The 24,623-nt window shown below is 42.5% G+C and overlaps 2 long non-coding RNA genes across 2 annotated transcripts; one reads left to right on the top strand and one right to left on the bottom strand.

Annotated features, from left to right (window-relative positions):
• Positions 1 to 2,549: 2,549 nt before the first annotated feature.
• LOC122458933 lies at positions 2,550 to 19,037 on the top strand. The gene is made up of 3 exons (XR_006279291.1): positions 2,550 to 2,578; positions 17,741 to 17,748; positions 18,732 to 19,037. It is a non-coding gene; the product is annotated as an uncharacterized LOC122458933 (long non-coding RNA).
• LOC122458934 lies at positions 12,534 to 23,759 on the bottom strand. The gene is made up of 3 exons (XR_006279292.1): positions 23,749 to 23,759; positions 18,509 to 18,513; positions 12,534 to 12,698 (listed from the first exon to the last, which is right to left on the bottom strand). It is a non-coding gene; the product is annotated as an uncharacterized LOC122458934 (long non-coding RNA).
• Between the last annotated feature and the right edge of the window lie 864 nt (positions 23,760 to 24,623).

Here is a 24,623-nt window from a genome sequence, read left to right as displayed (position 1 = left end):
TAAGCTCAGCACCAATGTGGACACAAGAACAAATGGGTATAAACTGGCCACCAGGAAGTTTAGACTTGAAATCAGACGAAGGTTTTTAACCATCAGAGGAGTGAAGTTTTGGAATAGCCTTCCAAGGGAAGCAGTGGGGGCAAAAGATCTATCTGGTTTTAAGATTCTACTCGATAAGTTTATGGAGGAGATGGTATGATGGGATAATGGGATTTTGGTAAGTAATTTATCTTTAAATATTCAGGGTAAATAGGCCAAATCCCCTGAGATGGGATATTAGATGGATGGGATCTGAGTTACTATAGAAAATTCTTTCCTGGGTATCTGGCTGGTGAATCTTGCCCATATGCTCAGGGTTTAGCTGATTGCCATATTTGGGTCGGGAAGGAATTTTCCTCCAGGGCAGATTGGAGAGGCCCTGGAGGTTTTTCGCCTTCCTCTGTAGCATGGGGCATGGTTGACTGGAGGGAGGCTTCTCTGCTCCTTGAAGTTTTGAACCATGATTTGAGGACTTCAATAGCTCAGACATGGGTGAGGTTTTTCATAGGAGTGGTGGGTGACATTCTGTGGCCTGCGCTGTGCAGGAGGTCGGACTAGATGATCAGAGTGGTCCCTTCTGACCTTAGTATCTATGAATCTATGAATCTATATGAAGGAGGAGTGACTATGTGACCCTTGGGATGAGTTTGTTGTTTGTTGTGTGCTTGTATGTTTGAAGTTGATAGTGTGGTCTGTTCTGGGGGCTGTGCGCTGAGCCAAGCAGCCTGCTAGGTTAAGCTTAGAGTTTACTAACCAGGCTCTAGCCTACTATCCTATGATCCCTTGACAAGGGGGTGGGACAAACGCACGGAAAATAGGAGTTTATAAAGCCAGCATCTAAATGACCAGAGGAACTAGTGAACCGGGGAGTTTTGTCAGGATGTTTAAACAGGGAATGTGAGAGGCAGATATACCAGACAAACATACTCTCTGAACTCAGGCCAATACCCTTCGCCCCCCCCCCAAAAAAACCAAAACAAAAACAAAGACCAACAAACAAAAAAGGAGTAAAAAGAGAATGCAGGCAGAAGTCCAGCAACAGAGTGGGGGCTATCCAGTTTATTGCACTAAATGCAGCATGCATGATTACCTGCCTTGTGGGGAGATGGCATATGTGTGCATTTGGTGTGAACAACTCATGGCCCTCAAGACCAAGTACTAGCTCTTGAGACCAGAGTAGCTAATCTAGAGGAGCTAAGGGAGGGAGAGAAGTACATCAAAGAGATTTTCAGGGACACAGCAGAGCAGTCTTACCCACAGTCTGACAGCTTCCGTAGTATTGAGGAGGATGAAAGTCTTGGGGAAGGAGAAAATCAAGCCAGAGCAGAGGAAAATGATCCCATAGTTGGGACACTCCTTGCAGATGATGTCTCAGACCAAGGTTACAAATAACCCCAGTTATTAGGAAGAGACAGATAATAGTAATGGGGGATTTGATTATTAGAAATATAGATAGTTGAGTTGACTGGGCGAATCACATGGTGAATTGCCTGCTAGGTGCGAAGGTTGTGGACCTCTCAAGACATCTAGACAGGCTTATGTGCTTTGCTGGGAAGGAGCCCATGTAGGTAAGAAAGGCATAGAGAAAGGTAGGAGAGAGGTCCTGGAGGCCAAATTTAGGCTGCTGGGTAAGAGATTAAAGTCCAGGACTTCCATGGTAGCATTCTCTGAAATGCTTCCAGTTCCACACACAGGGTCAGTTAGACAGGGTCTCAATGCATGGATGAGATGATTGTATTGGGAGCAGGGTTTAGGTTTACTATGAACTGGGGAATCTTTTGGGAAAGGAGGAGCCTATACAGGAAGGATGGGCTCCACCTAAATCAAAACAGAACCAGACATGTAAAATTAAAAAGGTCACAGAGAAGTTTTTAAAACGAAGGGCTGCAGGAAAGCAGACAAGTGCAGAGGAGCACATGGTTCAGACAGACAAATGCCTTAAGGGAGGATTTATTAAAGCGGATACTCTATATCCTAGTAAAGAAGAGAGGATAGAAGTTCATAGAGTGCAGGTAGGAACTGAAGAGAAACTGCATCACATGAAGGCGGTCAACTAAATATTGACAATTTTTTTCAGTGTTTGTATACAAATGCCAGTAGTCTAAATACTACGATGGGTAAAATTGAGAGCCTGGTAATAAATGAGGTTATTAATATAATATGAATCACAGAAACTTGGTGGAAAGACGATAATCAATGGGACATGATAACACTAGGGTACAAGATATAGAGGAATGACAGAGTAGGTCATGCTGGGGTGGGGGCAGGAGTGGGGCGGGGTGGCACTATATATTGAAGAAACCAGAGTCCAGTATAGTACAAATCTGAAATGAATCAAAACTGTATCATAGAACTTCTAAGGGTAGAAATTCCATACTTGAATAATAAGAGTACAGCAGTAGGAATATACTACCGAACACCTGACTAGGATGGTGACAGTGACTGTGAAATGCTCACGGAGATTAGAGAGGCTACAAAAACAACAACAACCACTAAGACAATAATAATAGGGCATTCCAACTATCCCCATATTGACTGGGTATATATCACCTCAGGACAGGATGCAGAGATAAAATTTCTAGACACAATTAATGATTGCTTCTTTGAACAGTTAGTCCTGGAAACCACAAGGGAAAAAGCAATTCTTGATTTAGTCCTAAATGGCACACAGGATCTTGTCCAAGAAGTGAATATATCTAAACCACTTGGTAATAGTGACTATAAGATAATTAAATTTAACATCCTTGTAGGGGGGAAATACCAAAGAAACCAATCCCACAATAGCATTTAACTTCAAAAGGGAGAACTACACAAAAATGAGGAGGCTACTTAAATGGAAATTAAAAGAAACAGTCAGATGAGAGAAATGCCTGCATGGAAACTATCTAAAAACACCACAGTACAGACTCAAACTAAAAAGTATGCCCCAAATAAAAAAAGTCAGTAAAAGGACCCCAAAAATGCCACCCTGGCTAAACAGCAGAGTTAAAGAGATGGTTAGAGGCAAAAAGGCATCCTTTAAAAATTGGAAGTCAAATCCTTCTGAGGATAAGAAAAGAGCATAAACTCTGGCAAGTCAAGTGTAAACATATAATTAGGCAGTCTGAAAAAGAATATGAAGAGCAACTAGCAAAAGACACAAAAACTAACAGCAAAATTTTGTTTTAATTACAACAGAAGCTGGAAGTCTCATAAACAATCAGTGTGGCCACTGGGTGATCAAGGTACTAAAGGAGCACTCAGGAAAGACAAGGTCATTATGGGGGAGCTAAATTAATTCTTTGCATTGGTCTTCACTGCAGAGGATGTGAGGGTGATTGCCACATCTGAGCCATTGTTTTTAGGTGACAAATCTGAGGAACCATCCCAGATTGAGGTGTCAATAGAGGAGGGTTTGGAACATATTGATAAATGAAACAATAATAAGTCACCAGGACCACACGGTATTCACACCACAGTTCTTCTGAAGGAACTCACACATGAAATTGCCCAGCTACTAACTATGGTATGTAATTTATTGCTTAAATCTGCATCTGTATCAGATGACTGGAGGATAACTAATGTAACACCAATTTTTTAAAAAGGCTCCAAAGGCAATCCTGGTAATTACAGGCCAGTAAGTCTAACTTCAGTACCAGGCAAATTGGTTGAAACTATAGTCAAGAACAGAATTATCAGACACATACAAGAACATGATATGTTGGGGAGGAGTCAACTCAGATTTGTAAAGGGAAATCACGCCTCACAAATCTATTAGAATTCTTTAAGGGTGTCAACAAGCATATAGACAAGGGTGATCCAGTAGATATAGTATATCTGGACTTTCAGAAAGCCTTTGACAAGGTCCCACACCAAAGGCTCTTAAGTAAAGAAGGCAATCATGGGATAAGGGGGAAAGTCCTCTTATGGAGCAGTAACTAGTTAAAAGATTGGAAATAAAGGGTAGGAATAAATGGTCAGTTTTCACAGTGGTGAGAGGTAAAAACAGATCCCCCAAGGATCTGTACTGGGACCAATGCTGTTCAACATATTCATAAATGATCTGAAAAAAGGGGTAAACAGTGAAGCGGCAAAGTTTGCAGATGATACTAAATTACTCAAGATAAGTCCAAAGCTGACTGCAAAGAGTTACAAAGGAATCTCACAAAACTGGGTGACTGGGCAAAAAAATGGAAGAGAAATTCAATATTGATAAATGCAAAATAATGCACAATGGAAAAAAATTCCAACCATCCACACAAAATGATGGGTTCTAAAATAGCTCTTACCACTCAAAAAAGTCACCATCGATAGAGCTCTGAAAACATCTGTTCAATGTGCAGCGGCAGTCAAAAAAGCTAACAGAATGTTAGGAACCATTAGGAAAGGGATAGATAATAAGACAAAAAATATCATAATGTCACTATATAGATCAATGGTACGCCAACAACTTGAATACTGCATGCAATTCTGGTCATCCCGTTTCACAAAAGATATATTACAACTGGAAGGGGTACAGAGAAGGGGGACAAAAATGATCAGGGATGTGGAACAGCTTCCCTATGAGTTGAGTTGAGATTAAAAGGACTGGGACAGTTCATCTTAAAAAAGAGACACCTAAGGGGGGGGAATATGATGGAGGTCTATAAAATAATGAATTGCGTAAAGAAAGTGAATAGGGAAATGTTATTTGCTCCTTCACACACACACAAGAACTAGGGAAACTAATGAAATTAATTGGCAGCAGGTTTAAAACAAACATAAAGAAGTACTTCTTCGCACAATACACAGTTGACCTGTGGAACTGGTTGCCAGAGGATGTTGTGAAGGCGAAAACTATAACTAGGTTAAAAAAATAATTAGATGTTTCATGGAGGATAGGTCCATCAGTGGCTATTAGCCAAGATGGTCGTGATCACAACCCCATGTTCTGGGTGTCCTAACCTCTCACTGCCAGAAGCTGGGACTATACAACTGGGATGGAACACTCAATAATTGCCCTGTTCTCTTCACTCCCTCTGAAGCATCCAGCACTGGCCACTGTCGGAAGACAGGATACAGGGATAGATGGACCATCGGTCTGACCCAGAATGGCCGTTCTTATATTCTATATGATGGTGATGATGTGCTATGAAATCCTAGCTATTAAGACACAGATATTGCCTGCATATCTAAGGTTATTATATCACTCACGTGTGACAGATCTTGTCGGCCAGAGCATTGAGATCCATGGCAGACACATTCTGATGAAGGTACTGTGTGCGCTGACTGTAACTGTTAGGCCATGTCTACACTACCTGCCGGATCAGTCTGCCGTTGACTCCAGAACTCCACCAAGGCAAGAGGTGGAAGCGGAGTCGACGCGGGAGCGGCCGCCGTTGATCCCATGCCGCAAGGACGCGAAGTAAGTGATTCTAAGTAGATCTAAGATATATCGACTTCAGCTATGCTATTCTCGTAGCTGAAGTTGCATATCTTAGATCGATCTCCCCCCGCCAGTGTAGACCAGGCCTTAGAGTGCTCTTTCCCCACTAATGATGGCTTGAAAATAGAGGCCACGGATGTTTTTCTGTCCATGGTGGCAGCCTGTACACAAATACAAATGAATATAAATTTGCATTAAGACTGCACTGTTCAAAATTGGTATTTGTCAGCCTGCATGTCTACTTTCTCCTCTATTTCTTCAAACCAGCTCTTGAATTTGTCCTTTGTGCCTTTCTTCTGCCAAAGCCACGTCCAGACCCTGTTCTCACAGCCAGCCTGCTCCCAGTACTCATCTTGTCAAAGTAAGGAAATTCATATAGGCTTAGAGCCATTCTGACCTGTCTCCCTTTTGCTTTTATCAAAGAAAGAAGTCTTTCTTCTTCAACACCTTGCACTGGTTGCACAGCTCCTCCACTGTCCTGGCAAAACAGTTGTCTTCATCCACTTTATCACACATTTAAAGATATCTCCACTGCAGTGTTTTTATCCCTCTGCTGCTACAGAACAGTAGACTCTTTGAATGCATTCAGAAACAATAGATATATTCTCCTGTTCTGCCCCTAGGTAGCCTCTTCTTCTGTGGACACCTTCTTTCTGGACAATACAAGTGTGCAATTCTACTGTGCACATCTAAGCAGAGAGCTGAAGGGGTATTTTCTAAATATGCCAGATGACAACAAAACATATTTTAATATCTTGGATAACAGTGGAGGAACTGGGAGACTGCGTTTAAATGGCATAGTATGTACTAAATTATACTTCTGGATACTTAGTATTAGAAAAACTGGCAGGTTAGCTGCATCTGATCATAATCACACTAATAGCTGCAAGCAGCTCTGTGTACAGGTGAACCATTGTTGCCGCGCAGAGCTGAAGTGACATGTAGTAAGTGTGGGCTGAGTCAACATGGCTTCGCACAGACACAGGGATCTGCAAAGCTGCTCGCAGGACCAGGACATAAGGATCATTGTTCCAATAACAAAAATATAAACAAAATCAGAATTATAGTTTAAAAAAGGAATAGTTATAGTACACAATATATTAATTCATTCCAAGTTGTTTGTCATGGGAAATTATGAGAGAAAGTCATATCAATATCCTTTATTTTACAATTAAAGAAGTTTGAAACCATTTTATAATATTTCACTAATAGTTTAAAACTACTTAAAAATCCATATTCTGCTACAATGGCCATGTACAGAGCTCAGATTTAAGAAATTCTTAGCAGACTGCCCACGGTGACAGAGACCGTGAATAAACCCTAAAGGTCACAGGTTTTGTCATGGACACTATGGCCATGCCAGACCCACAGCTTTCAGCACCAGAGTCCAGTGGACTAGAACTCTCTACACCAGGGTTCTGTTCTCACCTCTGCCACTACCTGCTATATGCTATTGGGCAAGCCACTTCGCTTCTTTGTGCCTTTCTCCTCAAACCTTTTATCCATTTAGACCAGCGGATCTCCAACTATGGGGCTGGCCTCCCAAGGAGGCACAAGAATGTGTCAAGGGAGGCAGGAACTGTGTGCATTTTTTTTCTTTAAGCGCTCCAGTTGTCAGCCCTGGGAGGCTGGGGATGGTACAGAAGGGCTGTGCTCACCCAGGAGGTAGGGGGATGGGAGAGCCCTGCAGCCCCAGGGCTGACACTCCTCCTCCACCCCAGGCCCCACCCCCACTCCAACCCTTTCCCCACGCCCCTGCCCCACCTCTGCTCCACCCCTTCCCCCAAACTCCCAGCCCTTTCTGGCTTCTGCCCCCTCCCCCAAGTGACACTGGGAGCTGGTGGGGTGGAGTGGCATGGGCTGGGGTCTGGTCACTCACTGCTGCCAGTGCCAGGCCCCCCGCTAACCACCAAGGCTTCCCTGGACCCCGTGTCCCGAAGTGCGGGGGCCCCCAAAGCGTGGGGCACGGGGTGGTTGCCCCGGTCCGTCCTATGGACAGGACGGCCCTGTTGACAAATTATATCACTTTTCCATTGCCACCCTTACTTCTGTGCTGCTGCTGGCACGGCGCTGCCTTCAGAGTTGGGCACCCAGCCAGCAGCCGCTGCTCTCTGCTCTGCCTTCAGAGCTGGTTAGTAATATATGTACTTGGGGCGGCATAAGCGACTACAGACAGAAAGAAAGAAGGGAGGCACTATCAAATAAGTGTGAGAACCACAGGTTCAGACTGTAAGCTCTTTGAGGCAGGGGTTGTCTCTGACCATGCATATGCAAGGTACCTAGCACTATTTGGCCCTGATCTTGGTTGGGGCCACAATTCAGAACTGTAAACAAAAAATCATTATTAATAACAATAATAATAATAATAATGATCCTGAAACTGGATCCATGAAAGCAGACTTTTGTGCCTGTGCAAAGGCCAGCTGACTTCAGGGGGGCTTCGTGCGAGCACAAAACCTGAATCAGATTTCAAGATAAGAGGCTTTGTTCACCACAATGCAAATGATTATCATTTACACAGAAACCAATCAAATGTCCATGTCTTCTGAGCTATTTCACTTGCCAATAACATCTTTGATTACTAGTGGTTCGTATATTAGGATATAGCTCTAGGTTTTTAAACTTCAGCCATTGCTAGATAGAGAGGCCTAGACCAAAACATTGTAGTTGCAGAGTAGCCAGACTGAGTTATGTTTTCCTGAAATGTATAAGCATGTTTTAATATTTTATTTTACAGTTTGTTTCTCTACCCCTGCCTCAGGCTCTCTTTCTGCACCGACTCTGCTGGTGGCACTGTAATTCCACCCAGTTTCCCCTTGATTCAAAAAGCATTTACAGCTAGCAAATCTACAAGGGATCAGTTCAGCTTAATCAGTTCAACAGTGATCTATTTGTTAGAACATTTTTAAACAGTTTGGTTTAATCAGCTTTACTGTTCAAATAAGTTCTAAACTTGCACAGCGTGACTGTTTTCAAAAAAGATTTTTTTCTTCTTAACACATGGCATAATCCTTTATAAACTCCAAGTACATTTCTCTGAAATCGTAATTATAGCTATTTTACAGCATGTTATCTCTCGCCTTTGTTAGGTTTAGAACACTAATTTCTCTTTATTATAATGCTGAAAAACACTAAATACTCTCATGTTGCTGCTGGTTCTTAGTACTCCCAAATCTACATATATACATATAAATAAGATATTAAAAGTCTGGGAAATAATACTAATAATTGACGTTTATATAGTGCCTTTCCTTCATGACTATATACATACAACACTAATGACTATACAACACTAATGACTATACATACAACACTACAGGTAACTCTGAGAAGAAGGGGCAGCACCCATGTGGTACATACTACATAGCACAACAGTAGGAAAGAAGGGACATTTTGGCCAGGGAAATCATGGACAAAATCCTATTCTTGCAAATAATGCCACTGGGCCTTTCCTGTTGATGCAGCACAAACAGGACCTTGAATTAGACAGTCTCATCCTTAAGGTCATTGCTTAGGGTGCCATGTATCCCTAGACAGAGGGCCAGAACAACGTCTATGCATCAGTCAAAAGAGAGCTTAACGGGACTTACATGGTGCCTAGACTTTGTGTTGGCTCTTTGCACAGAGTGAATTTCATCAAATTCATGGTACTCTGTATATATACCAGAACCACTCACAGTTGCAACCCTGGGCAGGGCTTTCTAACCCTAGACTCCACTTGGAAAGGTCAAATGCTTGTAGGGGCTATGGCTGTCAGCATTCACCCAGAACCAGACCCTGATCTGTGACACCTCCCCCCACCCCATTCGTGCAAGCCACACAATCCATATCTAGATACTTCAGTCCTGCTCTTTATGTTGATTGTACAAAAACTTAAAACAGATCTAGCTAATCAGGTACACAAGGACAGTGTGTGGGCAAGGTAGTATAGGGTAGAGCTCAATTGTCAGACTAGCCAATAAACTTACAAAAACAGGATTAATTGTATAAATTCGTGCACAAATCTGCAGAAGCATGTGATTTATTGTGTTAATGTTATGCCATAACAAACCCCAATCTTGGGAAGAAATTGCATGCATTTATGGAGAACCTAAAGAATTTGATTGGCATCACATACTGTACAGAAATGCAAAAACCCCATATAAATAAAAATATGCCATTCTGCCTTTTCAGTGCTGGTTCTATTCTATTTCATAGAGACAAGAGGAAGGAGTGAGGTTATTACTACCCTAGCTTCATTAGCACTTAAGTAACTTAAAAATATCAAAGAGAAATTCAGAAAGTCAAGCCACATGAAACAATTCTGTTTTAGGGTTTTTAGAAAATGTGGTCATTGGTGCATTTTGTTGGCAGGAGGAACCAAAAGTAAATAAGCATTTGACCTACTGCTTTATGTCCCCAACAGTGGTTGCACCCACAGACCTGCTAGTACCATCTTAATGTCATACACTGGAAAGTCAGTAATCACATGAACACACTTCAATTTTTATTTCTGGAGAAGTATGTGCTCTCTGAATACAGAATAAACAAAAAAATTGAGTTAGTGCCAAGAAATTCTTAAAGTGAATTTGAATGGGATTAAATAAGAAATATGAGAAGGAGATTTACTTAGAATTGTGTCTTTTGAGAGAGTCTGAAGTATCTGGATTTAGATCATCTAAATTATGAGAGAAGTCACAGAAACTTTGAAATATTGTGGGCTAGGGCTGTTTCTTACCAAATATCATGCTTATTTCTTATGAAATCCAGTGCGCTGAGCCTTGAACCCAGAATCAGAAAAAGATCCATAGATTGCTTGAGTATCCCTGTAGACATAGAAAGGGACAAAACCAGTAGTCCACATGGAAAAAACAGGAGAGTTGGTAGGTCTAGACATGTGCTAGGTAGGCGGGAGGAGGCTGCAAGAGGGCTGGATGGGCCCCATAGATACTAATATATCAATAATTATATTATCTTCTATAGTGAGCTCCACCCAAGAAGTGCAAAACACTTTACAATATTAATGGATTTAGCCTAAACACCACCCTGTGAAGTCAATATTATCCAGAGCTGGGTGGGAAATGTAGGTATGTTTCACAAAAAGACAAACAAACAAAATGAAAGATTTTTGAATTTTTTTTAACTTCTCTTTTTGTAAAATTCAAGGCTCTCTTGTTTTTAAAAAAATCCCCCTTATTTATGGTTTAAAAATTAATGGGAGGGGGGAATAAAAAAGTGAAAGAAAGTGGTTGTTGCCCCACTCTTTCACTTCACTTTTTTCCATCTTTTTCTAATGTAAAAAGGGAGTTGGGAAGAGAGAGAGAAAATGGGATATTTCCCACAATTCAAAATGAAAACTTATGAATATGTCTAAAAATTAGTTTTTGTCGAAATGTTTCATTTTGAAATTCTAACAATGAAAAATTTCTGTCAAAATAAATTTTTTCCATGAAAGTTTCATTGGTGTCAAACCTCCATTCTTCATTGAAAAAATATCAGCCAGTTCTAGTATTATCCCCACTTTATATATGGGGAACAAGCACAAAAGTTAATTCAACTGAGTGGGAAGTGACCTGCCCCAGGTCACACAGGAAGTCTGCGGCAAAATTCAGAGAAGGGATTTTCCCCACTGCTCTGGCCCCTTTACATCTCATTCACTGCAGAACATGTATGCCGTGTAGCTCACATCTTCTATATAAATAACTTCCATGAACTCTGTCTAGCATACACAGAGGAATACACATTCTTGGAGAAACCACATTGTGCATTGAGGTTGCAAAAGAAAATGTACATCTGACAATCAGGGTCAAGGAACCCTCTCAGGAGAACAGAAGATGAAACCCACAAAATAAGCCGTGAAACCAGCTGGTTGCATACTATGTTATTTTTCTGTAAGAGCATATCAAGTAAGATCTTTTATGAACGCTTGTAATGCACTGAATGTAATAGTCCTTATGTGTCTACATAGAAAATTGTAATTGGAACTCTGGTGCAACTTCAGAAGCATCTCAAACAGGGCAGTGAAGCTATCAGGCAGGGAAGGCCTACCTCCCCAACCAGATGTGACTGTCTTCAAGCAGTTAGCCTTTGTCCAGCCCAGGAAAAACAATGAGGAACCAACAAAACAAATGGCAACAGCTTGAAACTGAAAAGAAAATCTTTGGGAACTAAGCAAGGAGGTGTTTTCCCCACTTTTCATATCTATAGTGACTAAAGAAAAAAAACTGCAAACCCTTTTAGACCATGTCTACACTGCAAAATTATGTCAACCTAACTTATGTCGGCATATAGCCCCTGCAGTTATTAAATTGCTTGTGTGTGCACGCTTGGCTCCTTGTGTCCCCTCGGCTCCTTGTGTCCCCTCCCCAGAAGGGCTTGTATCAATTGTATTGCCAGGGTGGGGCATTGTGGGACAGCTCCTGAAAGCCAGTAACAGTTGATGAAAGCACTGCAGTGTCTACACTGACAATGCATCAATCTAATTACATTGACCGTGACTCTTCGCCACTCGGGGAGGTGGTATTACTCAATAGGCATGGTGAGGCACTTACATTGGCAGGAGCCAAATTTAAGTGAAGACACTTCCTCAGCTAGGTTGATGCAAGGCAGCTTACCTCAACCTAACCCTGTAGCGTAGGCCAGGCCTGGAAAGGGACAGGATCTGAAGTGAAGATCATCCAGAACTTGAGGGACAGTCTTGAGGCAGAAGGCTGTCTGTGAACGCTGGATCCCTTCTATAGCTGGCGGTACACTGGGAAACTGTTTTAAGGCAATAGAGAACCCTTATTAGAAAAGTGATTTTAATCTAACATGAAAGTGTAAAGCCCGAGGTTGTGTCTATGTTTATTTTCTGTGTAACTTTTATAGGTTTGCTTCCCTTGCTTCATCTTTGAACCTGTGGCTTTTCTATGAAATAAATTTTTTGTTTATTTTTATTCCAAGCAGGTCTCTGGTGTGCAAACTTTGTGGAATATGTGTGCGCCAAAATAAGCTGGTGTCTGGGGGGCTGGTTTCATACCTTTGGAGGTGATGAACCAGAGGGGAATGGTCCAAGTGTCTGGTGGTTAAGAACTTGGTGTGGGGTGATGTATTTGGGGAGATCAAGGACTGGAAGGATTGTTGATGTTACCCTGCAAAGAGTAACTAGGCTGGTGAGAGCCAGGGTGAGACTTTATGATTGTGGACAGGCTACTGGTGTCAGGGAATCGAACCATAGCTACACAGCACAAAGGCTCCCAACGTTACAGGGCAGGCAGTGACAGAACCTCTTACTGGTCTTAGTGGCCCTCGTAACAGATAGTGGCCCACATAACATCACAGTATGCTATTGTTGTATTTGAGATACCAGATGTGATCATGCGGTTAAAAACTATATTGCAATGTCTGCACCTGGAGGTGGCACAGTGAAGGTTGTACACAGCTTTAAGTTGGCATTTCCAGATTTGTGAATGGTTAGCTGTGCAACCTCAACATTCTCTCAGAGTAGGTTTTCTATGGAGTTAATTGCGTTTTTTTTTATCTGCTTATTTTTTCTAGTTACTTCCTTAATATCCTAGAGTAAATCCTCATTTTGGTATCATTATTTTTGATCCTTCATCTTGGTTCCTCATGCTGAATTTTGGGAGAAATAGAACATGAATTGCATTTCCAGGTTGTAAAGTTGAGAGGAAGCAATAAGCTTATATAGCGTGCTATTTGTATACCACACAGCATGCATAGTTAGGAGACTTGATTTATACTTTATTACAAATATTCCCATTTACAGTTTTTCCTCCTCCTTTCTTGGCTCATGAACCTACATATTAAAAGTTCTGAGCCCCGTGTTTTTAACTTATTAGAATCACATGCGGTAGAGTGAATGTGTTAAGTGTATAGATGGTGTTCAAAGAGCTGCACTGAACTAATAGCCAGCAGGTGTGTTTCAATGTACATTTAAAATACAGGGTCTGCTCCTCATCATACTAAGGCCCTTTATGCTGCTATAGTAGTATAAAGGGGCCTTAAAGTAATCTCCTCCCACTGTAAGGTCCCTCTACATTTTTCCCTTTTAATATAAATAAGACTTGAGCCCCAGACATTTTACATTTGGAGAGCACCAGATGGTTTTACATCACATTACAAGGGAGGGCAAGTCAACTGATGCACAGCACTCTGCACTATAAAGCAGGCATGAAAAGTTCTGCCCAATGACACCAGGGCAAGTTCCCTTACAAAGAGCAGCCCTGGGATCTTTAATGTCCATGCAGAGGGACGGAGCCTTGGTTTTTAAGTAAATTGCATGGAATTCAATTTATCTACATTCCCAGAGTGAGAAGCTGATTTAGCCCTGCCAAGAATTGAACCTGTAGTTCCACAGAGCCTAGGTCATTCAAATCTGCGGCTTCTGGCCCTGATTCAACAAAGCACTTAAGCACATGTTTAGCTTTCAGCACAAGTCCCATTAGGATTTACAGTTAAGTACATACTTAAGTGCTTTGCTGAACTGTCCTCTCCAGATGGCAAGGGGGACAAAGATATGACAAAGGGGAAGCAAATCATCCCCTCTCTTCGCTCTGCAATTTGTTTGCAAATGCCAGAGAACAGCACAAACTGTTCAGCAAGCTGAACAGCATGACACAGCCTGTGGCAAAAATGCAGCCTCCCTAGTGGATTCCTAAGAAAACTGACCATGAACAATCCACACAGTTCAGATATTCCAGCTAACAATGCCCTTGAAATCCTCTGGGCCTGCTGCCACAAACATCAAACTTCTAGGGGCAAGAGACAGGGATGCATAGTGCATCTATAGCTAACAGAGGACAATCAACACCTGCACATTCAACACAGAAACAAAATGACTGCACTAAATCATAATGAACTAATACATTATTTGCGGTGATAAAAAAGAATCATGCTCCGAAGCACTTGAGATTGTAAGAGAAGACTTACAAAACGAGAGGTGGGTGCAGTGAGAGATCCTGCACTGAATCATTAGCCTTCCCTGAAGAGACACTGGAGAGAGATAGAGGGGAACTCGAGAATTAAGACCATTGGCTGTTCTTGGAAGCTGACACAATAAATATGTTGTTGATGAAACAAATTAAGTGGGAAGAGAAGAAATGCTGTGTGCCTGATGGAAAAGAAAAGCATGTTTGTGCCCTGCACACAGGATAAGTAGTTCCAAGAATAGCTCATCTGTGTGAGAATGGAACCCCTCACTGCTGCCAAGAGCAGTGAAACATGGTGATTTATGGATCAGCTTTCATTTAGGCCCCTAATATTTCCAAGATTAAAAAAGACAGAGAGAATTTGGGTCAGTTACTTTGTTGCTTTCTTCTCCTCTTCTGAGAAATGCATGTCTCCATCATTTGCTTTATACCTGGAAGCAATTCAATATGCTTACCACATGACCATAAGGAAGAATAGCAATTTTGCCTAAGTTGAAGAAGGCAGCCACATACTGTCACTTCTTCCATTCAAACAGCATACAACGTCAAAATCTGCAAGGCATAAAGAAGAAGAGAATCCTCAAAATTGCTTTACTAATATTTATTTACAATCATTGCTTGATTGGTTTCCGAAGCAAATTTACTTGACTTCCATGAATTTAGCATCCATTTACAAATTGTTCCATCAAAACACTGTATTAAAAAGATCCTTAGATATATTTGGGGAGGGGGAGCAAATTCTCTACAAAAGTAACTCCACTGCTTTTAATGGAGTTATGCCAGTGGAGGATTTATAAAATGAAATGTTGATACAACTCACAGCCACCTATTCTGTGTGAAGCATCCTCAAAAATTAAAATTAGCAATCTCAAGTAATTAGTTCATAAAACACATTAACACAATTATTTTCATGTTATGATAGTTAGGTTTGCATCAGGACATGCCCCATCTACTCAACACCTTAAAAGCAATGGAAATCAGAAGCTAATGGGAAACATATTCTGTATTTTTGCCACCTGTACATTGCCTATAACACTTGATAACACACTCCTACAACACTGTTGATAATACACACCAATGATCCATGAGTAGGGCTGTTGAAAATTTCCTGTCTAAACTGTTTTTAAGGGGAGCTTGGGTTTTCAACTATGGGACACCGGCGGGCCAGATGCCAGCTCTTCTCCAGGCTGCAGGCATTAGCTAAGGACTGACAAACTTACAGCTGAAGACCAGTCCAGTTCACCTGTATGCTAGTTTTGCTCAAAATAGGTATTAGTCTTATAAGAATGTATTTGGTGTTTAGGTTCTATGAAATTCTTGTAAGTTGCTGCAAGAATTCATTTCACTTGCAATGTCTGTATTCCATGCTATAAGAAAATAGTTAAGTTTTGCTTTATAACTTTGAAAATGTTTGTTCTGAACTTGTGTACGGGAATCATCCCCCCCAACCCCCATCCAGAAGAACTATCAAAAGCAGATGGATGGGTCATCAAGGAATATCACAATACAAAGGATTGGTTAATGGCTCAATTGCACCTGGGAAATGCTACATGCAAGGAAGCTCATCCTGTGGACTTAAAAGCTGAACAAAATAAAACAAAGCCACAGGGAAATTTTCCATCTCTTTGGCTGTTTGAACTCGGACACGGCCAGAGACTCTGAACTGAAACCAAAGATCCCCAGGCACAGCCTCCTGGGCAGAGTTGGCGCATGGAGGGGCAGGCAGGACCACATGCCCCTGCAGATTGCTTGATTACATGGTGCAACCAGGCCCCTTCCCTGCAGAGTAGCTGAGCTGGAGAGCTGGTCCTGGCAGGGAGAGAGGCAGAGGCAAGAGTAGAGGAACAACTGGAAGCTGCTTGGATGTGCCACTGCTTTCCCAGAGGGGGGCTGCTTTCAGGAAGGGGAAAGGCTGTCGGGAGAAGGGGGCATGACTTGAGCTGTTATGGGGCTGTGCCCCCTCATTGTCAGCAGGCACAGCCACATGGGTCATCTATGCTCCTGGGTCTTCCCTGAAAGACACTTTGAATTGACAGATCACTTCAACTCTGTCACTCTTAGGATTTAGATGGTAACTCATTTGTGTGTATATATTTGCTTACTTTGACCTGTAAATAACATATTTCTTTTTCCTACTTAATAAACCTTTAGATAGTTTATTACAGGATTGGCTTCAGGTGTAAGTGACTGGTCTTTTGGTACTGGAAGCAACCTGAATGTGGTGTGATCTTTGGTGTAAGGGACCATTAATCACTAAGTCCAGTTTTTCTGGGTGGCAAGATAGACTGGAGAGTCTAGGGGACTGTCTGTGACAAGTCCACCAATGAGGGGTGAGGAGACGGGGGGTGAGCAAAGGGGGCAATTGCCTGGGCCTGCCGTAGCGCACCGAGGCGTGTGCAACCACTCTGGGGCCAGGCCCCACGGGCTGGCACGGGATCAGTTCCAGAGGTGACAGATAGGCCCCATCCCTCTAAGAATGGCCCTGGCCCTGGGGTCCGGAATTCCTGTCGGCTGGCCTGGTCTGTGTCTCCATGATAAGACTGTTTTAGTGATTCAGGAATTCAAGTTTGCTACTGGCTTGGTGAAATCTAACCAGTTTGGGGTGTGTCATAAATCTAAAGGGAAGGGTAAACACCTTGAAATCCCTCCTAGCCAGAGGAAAAACCCTTTCACCTGTAAAGGGTTAAGAAGCTAAGACAACCTCGCTGGCACCTGACCAAAATGACCAATGTAAGATACTTTCAAAGCTGGGGGGGGGAGGGAGAGCAAAGGGTTCTCTCTCTGTGTGTTTGTTTGTTTTTTTTTGCCGGGACCAGAGCAGGAATGCAGGTCAGAACTCCTGTAAAGGGTTAATAAGCAATCTATTTAGATATGCATTAGATTCTGTTTTGTTTAAATGGCTGATAAAATAAGTTGTGCTGAATGGAATGTATATTCCTGTTTTTGTGTCTTTTTGTAACTTAAGGTTTTGCCTAGAGGGATTCTCTATGTTTTGAATCTGATTACCCTGTAAGGTATTTACCATCCTGATTTTACAGAGGTGATTCTTTTACTTTTTCTTTCATTAAAATTCTTCTTTTAAGAACCGGATTGCTTTTTCATTGTTCTTAAGATCCAAGGGTTTAAGTCTGTGTTCACCTATGCAAATTGGTGAGGATTTTTGTCAAGCCTTCCCCAGGAAAGGAGGAAAGGGCTTGGGGGGATTTTGGGGGGAAAGACGTTTCCAAGTGGGCTCTTTCCCTGTTATATATTTGTTAGACGCTTGGTGGTGGCAGCAATAAGGTCCAGGGACAAAAGGTAGAATAGTTTGTACCTTGGGGAAGTTTTAACCTAAGCTGGTAAAAATAAGCTTAGGGGGTTTTTCATGCAGGTCCCCACATCTGTACCCTAGAGTTCAGAGTGGGGAAGGAAACTTGACAGGGTGTCTGACCTGTTTCTGATAGTCTGCCCTGAGGTAGGCACTCACAGTCATGAGCCACTCTCGACAGCATGACAGACTATATGAAATTTTCCACAAAAAGTGTCTTCTTATCTCCAACTTTTTGTTGAAAATCTGCACATCTGAAAACAAAAATGTTTTCAGTCTGGGGCCAAAACCTGAAAGTTTCAATCTGGAAAATGTGAAACATTTTGAAACATTTTCAGTCAAAACAAAACATTTTGACCTCATCAAATTGAAAGATTTAATTTAAGCTCAATTCAACATTGAACCACATCCTCCTGAACCACTGCAGCAGCTCATGGGAGTTGTAGTTTTGGTGCCTGATGGCCCCCTACTCCTCTGTAGGCTGGGCTCCCTAGTCAGACTACACCTCCCATGTTACACTATAGCCATGTGATTCCCAGGATGCACTGCACGATGTCAGCAAGAGGGAAGACCATGATGTGTCATAGGAGATGCAGTATGGCCAACCCATAGGGAAGAATTTTGCTTCTTGAACATGAGGCATTTGAACTACAACTTTCACGAGGAACCATGACAGCACAGGTGGATATAGTTTAATGTCAAACTGACGCGCAATTAAACATTTCTATTCAGTTTGATAAATTGTAATATTTTAATTTGGGTTGACCCCATCCAAAATAAAATATTTTGTTTCGATTTTCCCAACAAAAGCTTTCAGTTTTCAAACAAAAGGTCAACATTTGCCCGCCCCACCCCCACTCCCTCAAAAATTCTGACTGGCTCTATCTACAAGGCTTTCATTTGCATTGCCAACAAAAACCGAAAAGCAGTACATACCCCAGTTTCGTCAAATTTGCACTCTGACACAGAACCTTAACGGCAACCTCAAATGATCTTTTAACTGATCAGTACATCTGACTGTCACACATTCCTAGTATTTGGGAAGTTAATCTGATTTAAGGGGCGCCTGAACCAGCTGCTGGTGTAGGTGACATGGTCATGGCTACTGTCAAGAAGGGCAAGCCTGAGCTCAGGAAGAAGGTGCACCCGGCAGGGGTAATTCGGCAGCGGAAATCATACCGGAGAAAAGACAGGATGTTCCTCTATTTTGAAGACAATGTGGGAGTGATAGTAAATAACAAAGGGGAAATGAAAGGCTCAGCAATCACAGGCCCCGTGGCTAAGGAATGCGCAGGTCTGTGGCCCAGGATAACCCCCTATGCTGGCAGCATTGCATAAACCTGCTCCATTCTCATTGTAAAGATAAATTAAAAGTGATTGCACCCAAAAAAAAAGAAAAGAAAAAAAGAAAAAGCCTGCTGTTAACCTATGATTCACGAAACCACCATGAAAAATTCAAACACTCAAAGTTTATGTCTCATGTTTTGGGGATTGCCTTTTTTAATGAGATTTTTATAAAATAAAGGTTTCAAATGCCTGTTACACTGAAAGCTCTAATTCAGTCTAAACTATGTGTCATGACCAGCTGCAGTTTGATAATAAACTGTTTATTGGCATCAAAAGCAAATAAATAGTTCCTTCCTCTCAACCCCTGATGTAAATTAAAATCTTCACCCTGCACAAAATGCCTGGGAAAAGAGATGGCTCTTGCAGCACAAATGGAATATTAAAAAATATAGGCTCTGGCAGACCCAGGTATTAAGTGAGCTCTAAAACTGAAGGGTCTTCACAGAGAATCCCCTGCCAACCATTATCTCCTCTTTATTGCAAGGGAACTCCAGCTCAAGGACCTCTGGTAATCACAATGGTGGCAGTACGGCCGAGGCAGTCCCTCAAGTAATCAAATCCCAAACCATTTAGAGATTTAAAGGTTAAAAACAACACCTTGAATTGCATTTGGAAATGCATGAGTACCCAGTACAGCAATCACAGCACTGGCGCAGTGTTCTGCCAGTGCAATACTCCACTGAAACAGGCCTACCATGTCCTGCTCCAGTTTCAATTTTCAAGTGGTTTCAAGATGTAGCTCCACGTAGGGTGAGTTACCATAATTTAATCTTGAAGCGAGAAAGGTGCAGCTAAGCATAGCAAGGCTAGCATCTGAAAGAAAAGGTCACACTGACAAGCACCAAAAGCCAATGGGAAAAAAGCCTTTTTGACTCCATCTGCTATTTACACACCCACTAGCAGCCTTGGATCTAACCAAATCCCTAAGCTGTGACTAGTGGCACATTCACTCCCTCAGTCAGGAATGCTGATAAAATGTAGGCAGAAGCAGATTAAGGTTTCCTGGGACCGAACAAGTGGGGGGCCCCTCCCCACCCCTTCCACCTGTGGCCCTGCCCCATTCCTCCCCTTCCGCCTGCAGCCCTGCCCACAGCCCCACCCTGTTCTGCCCCTTCCCTGGGCTGCCCCATTCCACCCAGGGTCCCCCCCATTCCATCCCCCCACTGCAACCCCGCAACCCCTTTTGCTCCTTTCTGCCCCCTCCCCTACCTCCACCCCCTATGGCCCCAGGACCGGAGAAGCTCTGTCCCTGCACCATGGCCCAGGGCCTCAGCAGGGAGTGAGATCCTCTAGTCCCAGGGCTGCAGCGGGAGTCTGGGTATTGGGGCTTCCCCCACCCCCACCCCCCATGTTTCTGCAGGGTACCAGGGTCAGGATCGGGGGCTGATGGGGAGGGAGGGACTTCCCTCCAACTTGCCATCGTTATCTCCATCTTATCAGGAGGCCCTTATCCGTGCCCCAGTTTCTAACAGACACTGGGTTACTCATTCCAAGGCCTCCACACGATTAGCTGAGTTTGAGACATTTAACTTAAAATCATCCACATACAGACAAGACCTCACTGCATGTCTCCTTACTAACCCCACTAGTGGCCTTATATATGCATTGAACAAGAAAGGGGGCAAACTGGATCCCTGAGTTATCTTCCACAAGAGAGCCCTTGATTTTGATGGACAACCAGCCACCACCCATATCTCCCTGCTGATTTCTTGCTGCCGAAATCAATTCATTCCAAGACAATTCCATCCACTCCCAGCAAGGATTGCAGATTTGCAAACAACACTTAACTGTCAGTGGAATCGAAAGCAGCACTAATAATAAAAAACTCAGCATGGACCTCTTACATATGTCCATTGCTAGGAAGAGATCATCAATAGTGGCACCAATGTAGTTGTAGTCCCAGACACAGCTCCAAAACCAGACTGACGGGCATAAAACAAACCAAAACAAACAAAACACACCCAGAGGTTTCTAGGTTATGACAGATTTGCTTCACCACTATCTTCAGAACAGGCTTTCCCAGAAATAGGTTGTTTGATACCATTATTAGCTAGTAAGGTCATCAATATCCAGGTTACATTTTCTTGAGTAGAGGTCTTGCCAATACATCTTAGAGAACATCTGGCACCCTACCCTCCAGTAGAGAAGTATTAACAGCCTTAGAGGGCTTTGTGTGCCCCCGGTGGCTTTTGCCAGCCAGGAAAGACAAGGATCTAATGCAAGGACACTTCATCAACACATCCAGAACATCAGAAAATGATACTAGCTAAAACATAATCAGGGAAGACTTTGGGTTTATCCCATTATGATATGGCTCTGATCCTAAGAACACTAATTCTTGGTTCTGACCTGAGTGATTTTAGCTGCAAAGTAATATGAAATTTCCTGGCAGCATGAAAGACTGGATTCTTTACCCCAGTGGTGACCCCAGGGGTTAGCCAGGCTGTCCCCACCTGCAACTGCTCTTCTGCAGTGGAGGCAAGAGAAGATTCTTTGGCTCTTACACAGCTGCAGTATAAGAGATTAAACATTCTTGATGTTGTCACCAGTCAGACTCGGCAAAAGACTTCAGTCACCAATGGTCTAGCCATCACCTTTCTTTGTCTTTCACTGATCTTCTGCAAACCAGAGTGATCTAAGAGAATGAAGCCAGAGGAAAGGACATTTAAGGGCCTCTGTATCATTGAAGGTCAAAGACTTAAGACCATTATAAAGTCCCAAAAGAGCAGGTGTTCTTAAACTTTTCCATAGATTCATAGATACTAAGGTCAGAAGGGACCATTCTGATCATCTAGTCCGACCTCCTGCACAATGCAGGCCACAGAATCTCACCCACCCACTCCTACGGAAAACCTCACCTATGTCTGAGCTATTGAAATCCTCAAATTGTGGTTTAAAGACTTCATGTGGACCACATTTTAATATAGTGATTGTCTCACGGAAACCTCCCTTCCTATTCACATTCACTATACAACACTTCTGTGGCAATTGCAGCAATCACTTACATGAACAAATAATATAAGGAAGTACTGAAAATACTGACTGTATTAACTGTTTAAACAGTTGGAAACGAGGAGAAACTGCACTCGGTGACCAGCCAGCTCTCTGTGGACAACCAGCAAGTACTCTGCAGAACATCAGTGGTTCATAGACCACAGTTCAGAACTTCTGCACTACACTACCACCACCAGCAGCTCCTTGAGGCAGGGATGGTCTTTTTGTTCTGTGTTTGTACAGAGCCTAGCCCAATGGGATCCTGGTCTATGACTGGTGCAATGATATTAGTAATAATAAATAATACTAGAGTGGTGACATCATAGTACATTTCTCAGAGTGCAGAAGGGAAGTATAAGCCCAGGTGTCTGTGCTGTGGATACTGGTCATGGACCACATTTGTACAGCCTGTAATAGTCCCATGGTGAAGGGCAAGCCACGTATGGTTGGAGTTGGACTCGGGAGGTGGCTTTATAGCAAATGAGGAAGAGACCTTCAAAATAAATTAAATGCATTTTTCCCCTTAATGAATGATAGTGAATCTTACCAGTGATTCTTTCTAGAGATGTCTCGTACATTTCATCTTTGCCTATCTTCACTTTTTTCAAATCAACAAGCAGTCTGAATGCAATCATGTATTGAACACAGTGTCCCCCTGGTGATGAATGGTTTAAAATCCTCTCCCGCAGATGCAGTGCGTCCAGAGTCTGTAAAATTGACACATTGGCCCTGCCCACCCTGCTGCTGGAACCATACTGTGTCAACAACACTGCTTATATGTCAATTTCACTGTACTGGGGACAGCTTATGGAAGTGAGGGAAGGGGACAAACAGTTGATGGATTTGGGAACATGGGGCTGGAAAGACAAGACAAAATATAGCCAAAAAACTCCCACCCCTGGAACCCATTTTTGTTGCCTTTTTGTTTAGCCATAGTTTATTTTTTATAGTGCAATTTAGCTTATTGCTCCAGACTGACCAGTACCAGTTTGTAAAAATATCCATCTGACATACTTCCAGCATGAAACATTTGCCCCAGGGGTGAGCAAAAGAGTATTAAACAGACATGTAGTTATTGAAAGAAACCAGGCATACAGGCACTCTGGCCAGCCTTCTAGGTTTCCATTTAAAGTTTCAGACAAATGGAGACCGTGGCTGGTTCGGTCACAGGGATACCCTTGGGACTGTCACCTGATGTGCTGAATTTACCTCTGAGCCCGTTTTCTCTGCCAGCTTGGGACTCCAGAACCCTGTCTTGTTGAGCCAGACATGCCAGCCTGCTGCAACACAGACCCAGGGTCTGAACCACACCCCCAAAGCTACAGACTTAACTGAAAACAGCTCAGCAAGTACTCCTATCTCCAGAACCCAGACACCTAGCTCCCAATGGAATCCAAACCCCAAATAAATCAGTTTTACTCTATATAAAGCTTATACAGGGTAAACTCATAAATTATCCACCCTCTATAACACTGATAGAGAGATATGCACAGCTGTTTGCTCCCCCAGGTATTAATCACTTACTCTGGGTTAATTAATAAACAAAAGTGTTTATTAAGTATAAAAAGTAGGATTTAATTGGTTTCAAGTAATAACAGACAGAACAAAGTAAGTTATCAAACAAAACAAAACAAAACACCCAAGTCTAAGCCTAATACATTAAGAAACTGTTTACAGGTATCAGAGTAGCAGCCGTGTTAGTCTGTATTCACAAAAAGAAAAGGAGTACTTGTGGCACCTTAGAGACTAACAAACAGAGGGGTGACAGATTTCCACTCTATATGCACTGAATTTAGCCGTATAGAGTGGAAATCTGTCACCCCTCTGTATTTTCCACCAAATGCATCCGATGAAGTGAGCTGTAGCTCACGAAAGCTTATGCTCAAATAAATGTGTTAGTCTCTAAGGTGCCACAAGTACTCCCTTTCTGTTTACAGGTAAAATCTCACACTCAGAGATTTTCCAATAAGCTTCTTTCACAGACTAGATTCCTTCCTAGTCTGGGCCCAATCCTTTCCCCGGTACAGCCTTTGTTAGTTCCATCTCAAGTGGTAACTCGGGGATGTCTCATGACTGGCAGCCCCCTTTGTTTTGTTCCACCCCGTTTTATAGCTTTGGCACAAGGCGGGAATCCTTTGTCTCTCTCTGGGTTCCTACCCCTCCTTTTAAATGGAAAAGCACAAGTTAAAGATTGATTCCAGTATCATGTGACATGTTCACATGTCCTGTGAGCCCCCCTCCATTCTTCCAGGACTGGCCCGCAAGTATGTAATGGAGGTTTGCAGGTAAACAGAGACATCTACAGTCAATTGTCCTAATCAATGGGAGCCACCAAGATTCCAAGCCACCATTAATGGCCCACACTTTGCATAATTACAATAAGACTTCAGAGTTATATTTCATATTTCTAGTTTTAGATACAAGAATGATACATACATAAAATAGGAAGAACACATTCCGTAGATTATAATCTTTGTAATGATACCTTACAAGAGACTTTTTGCATAAAGCATATTCCAGTTACATCATATTCACACTCATAAGCATATTTCCATAAACATATGGAGTGCAATGTCACAGAGACATTCCCACAGGATATGTCAGTTCCGTGGAATCACCATCTTCT

The sequence above is a fragment of the Dermochelys coriacea genome, chromosome 2 (assembly GCF_009764565.3).
Source record: "Dermochelys coriacea isolate rDerCor1 chromosome 2, rDerCor1.pri.v4, whole genome shotgun sequence".
Classification (NCBI taxonomy): domain Eukaryota; kingdom Metazoa; phylum Chordata; order Testudines; family Dermochelyidae; genus Dermochelys; species Dermochelys coriacea.
This window is presented reverse-complemented; position numbering and strand designations above follow the sequence as displayed.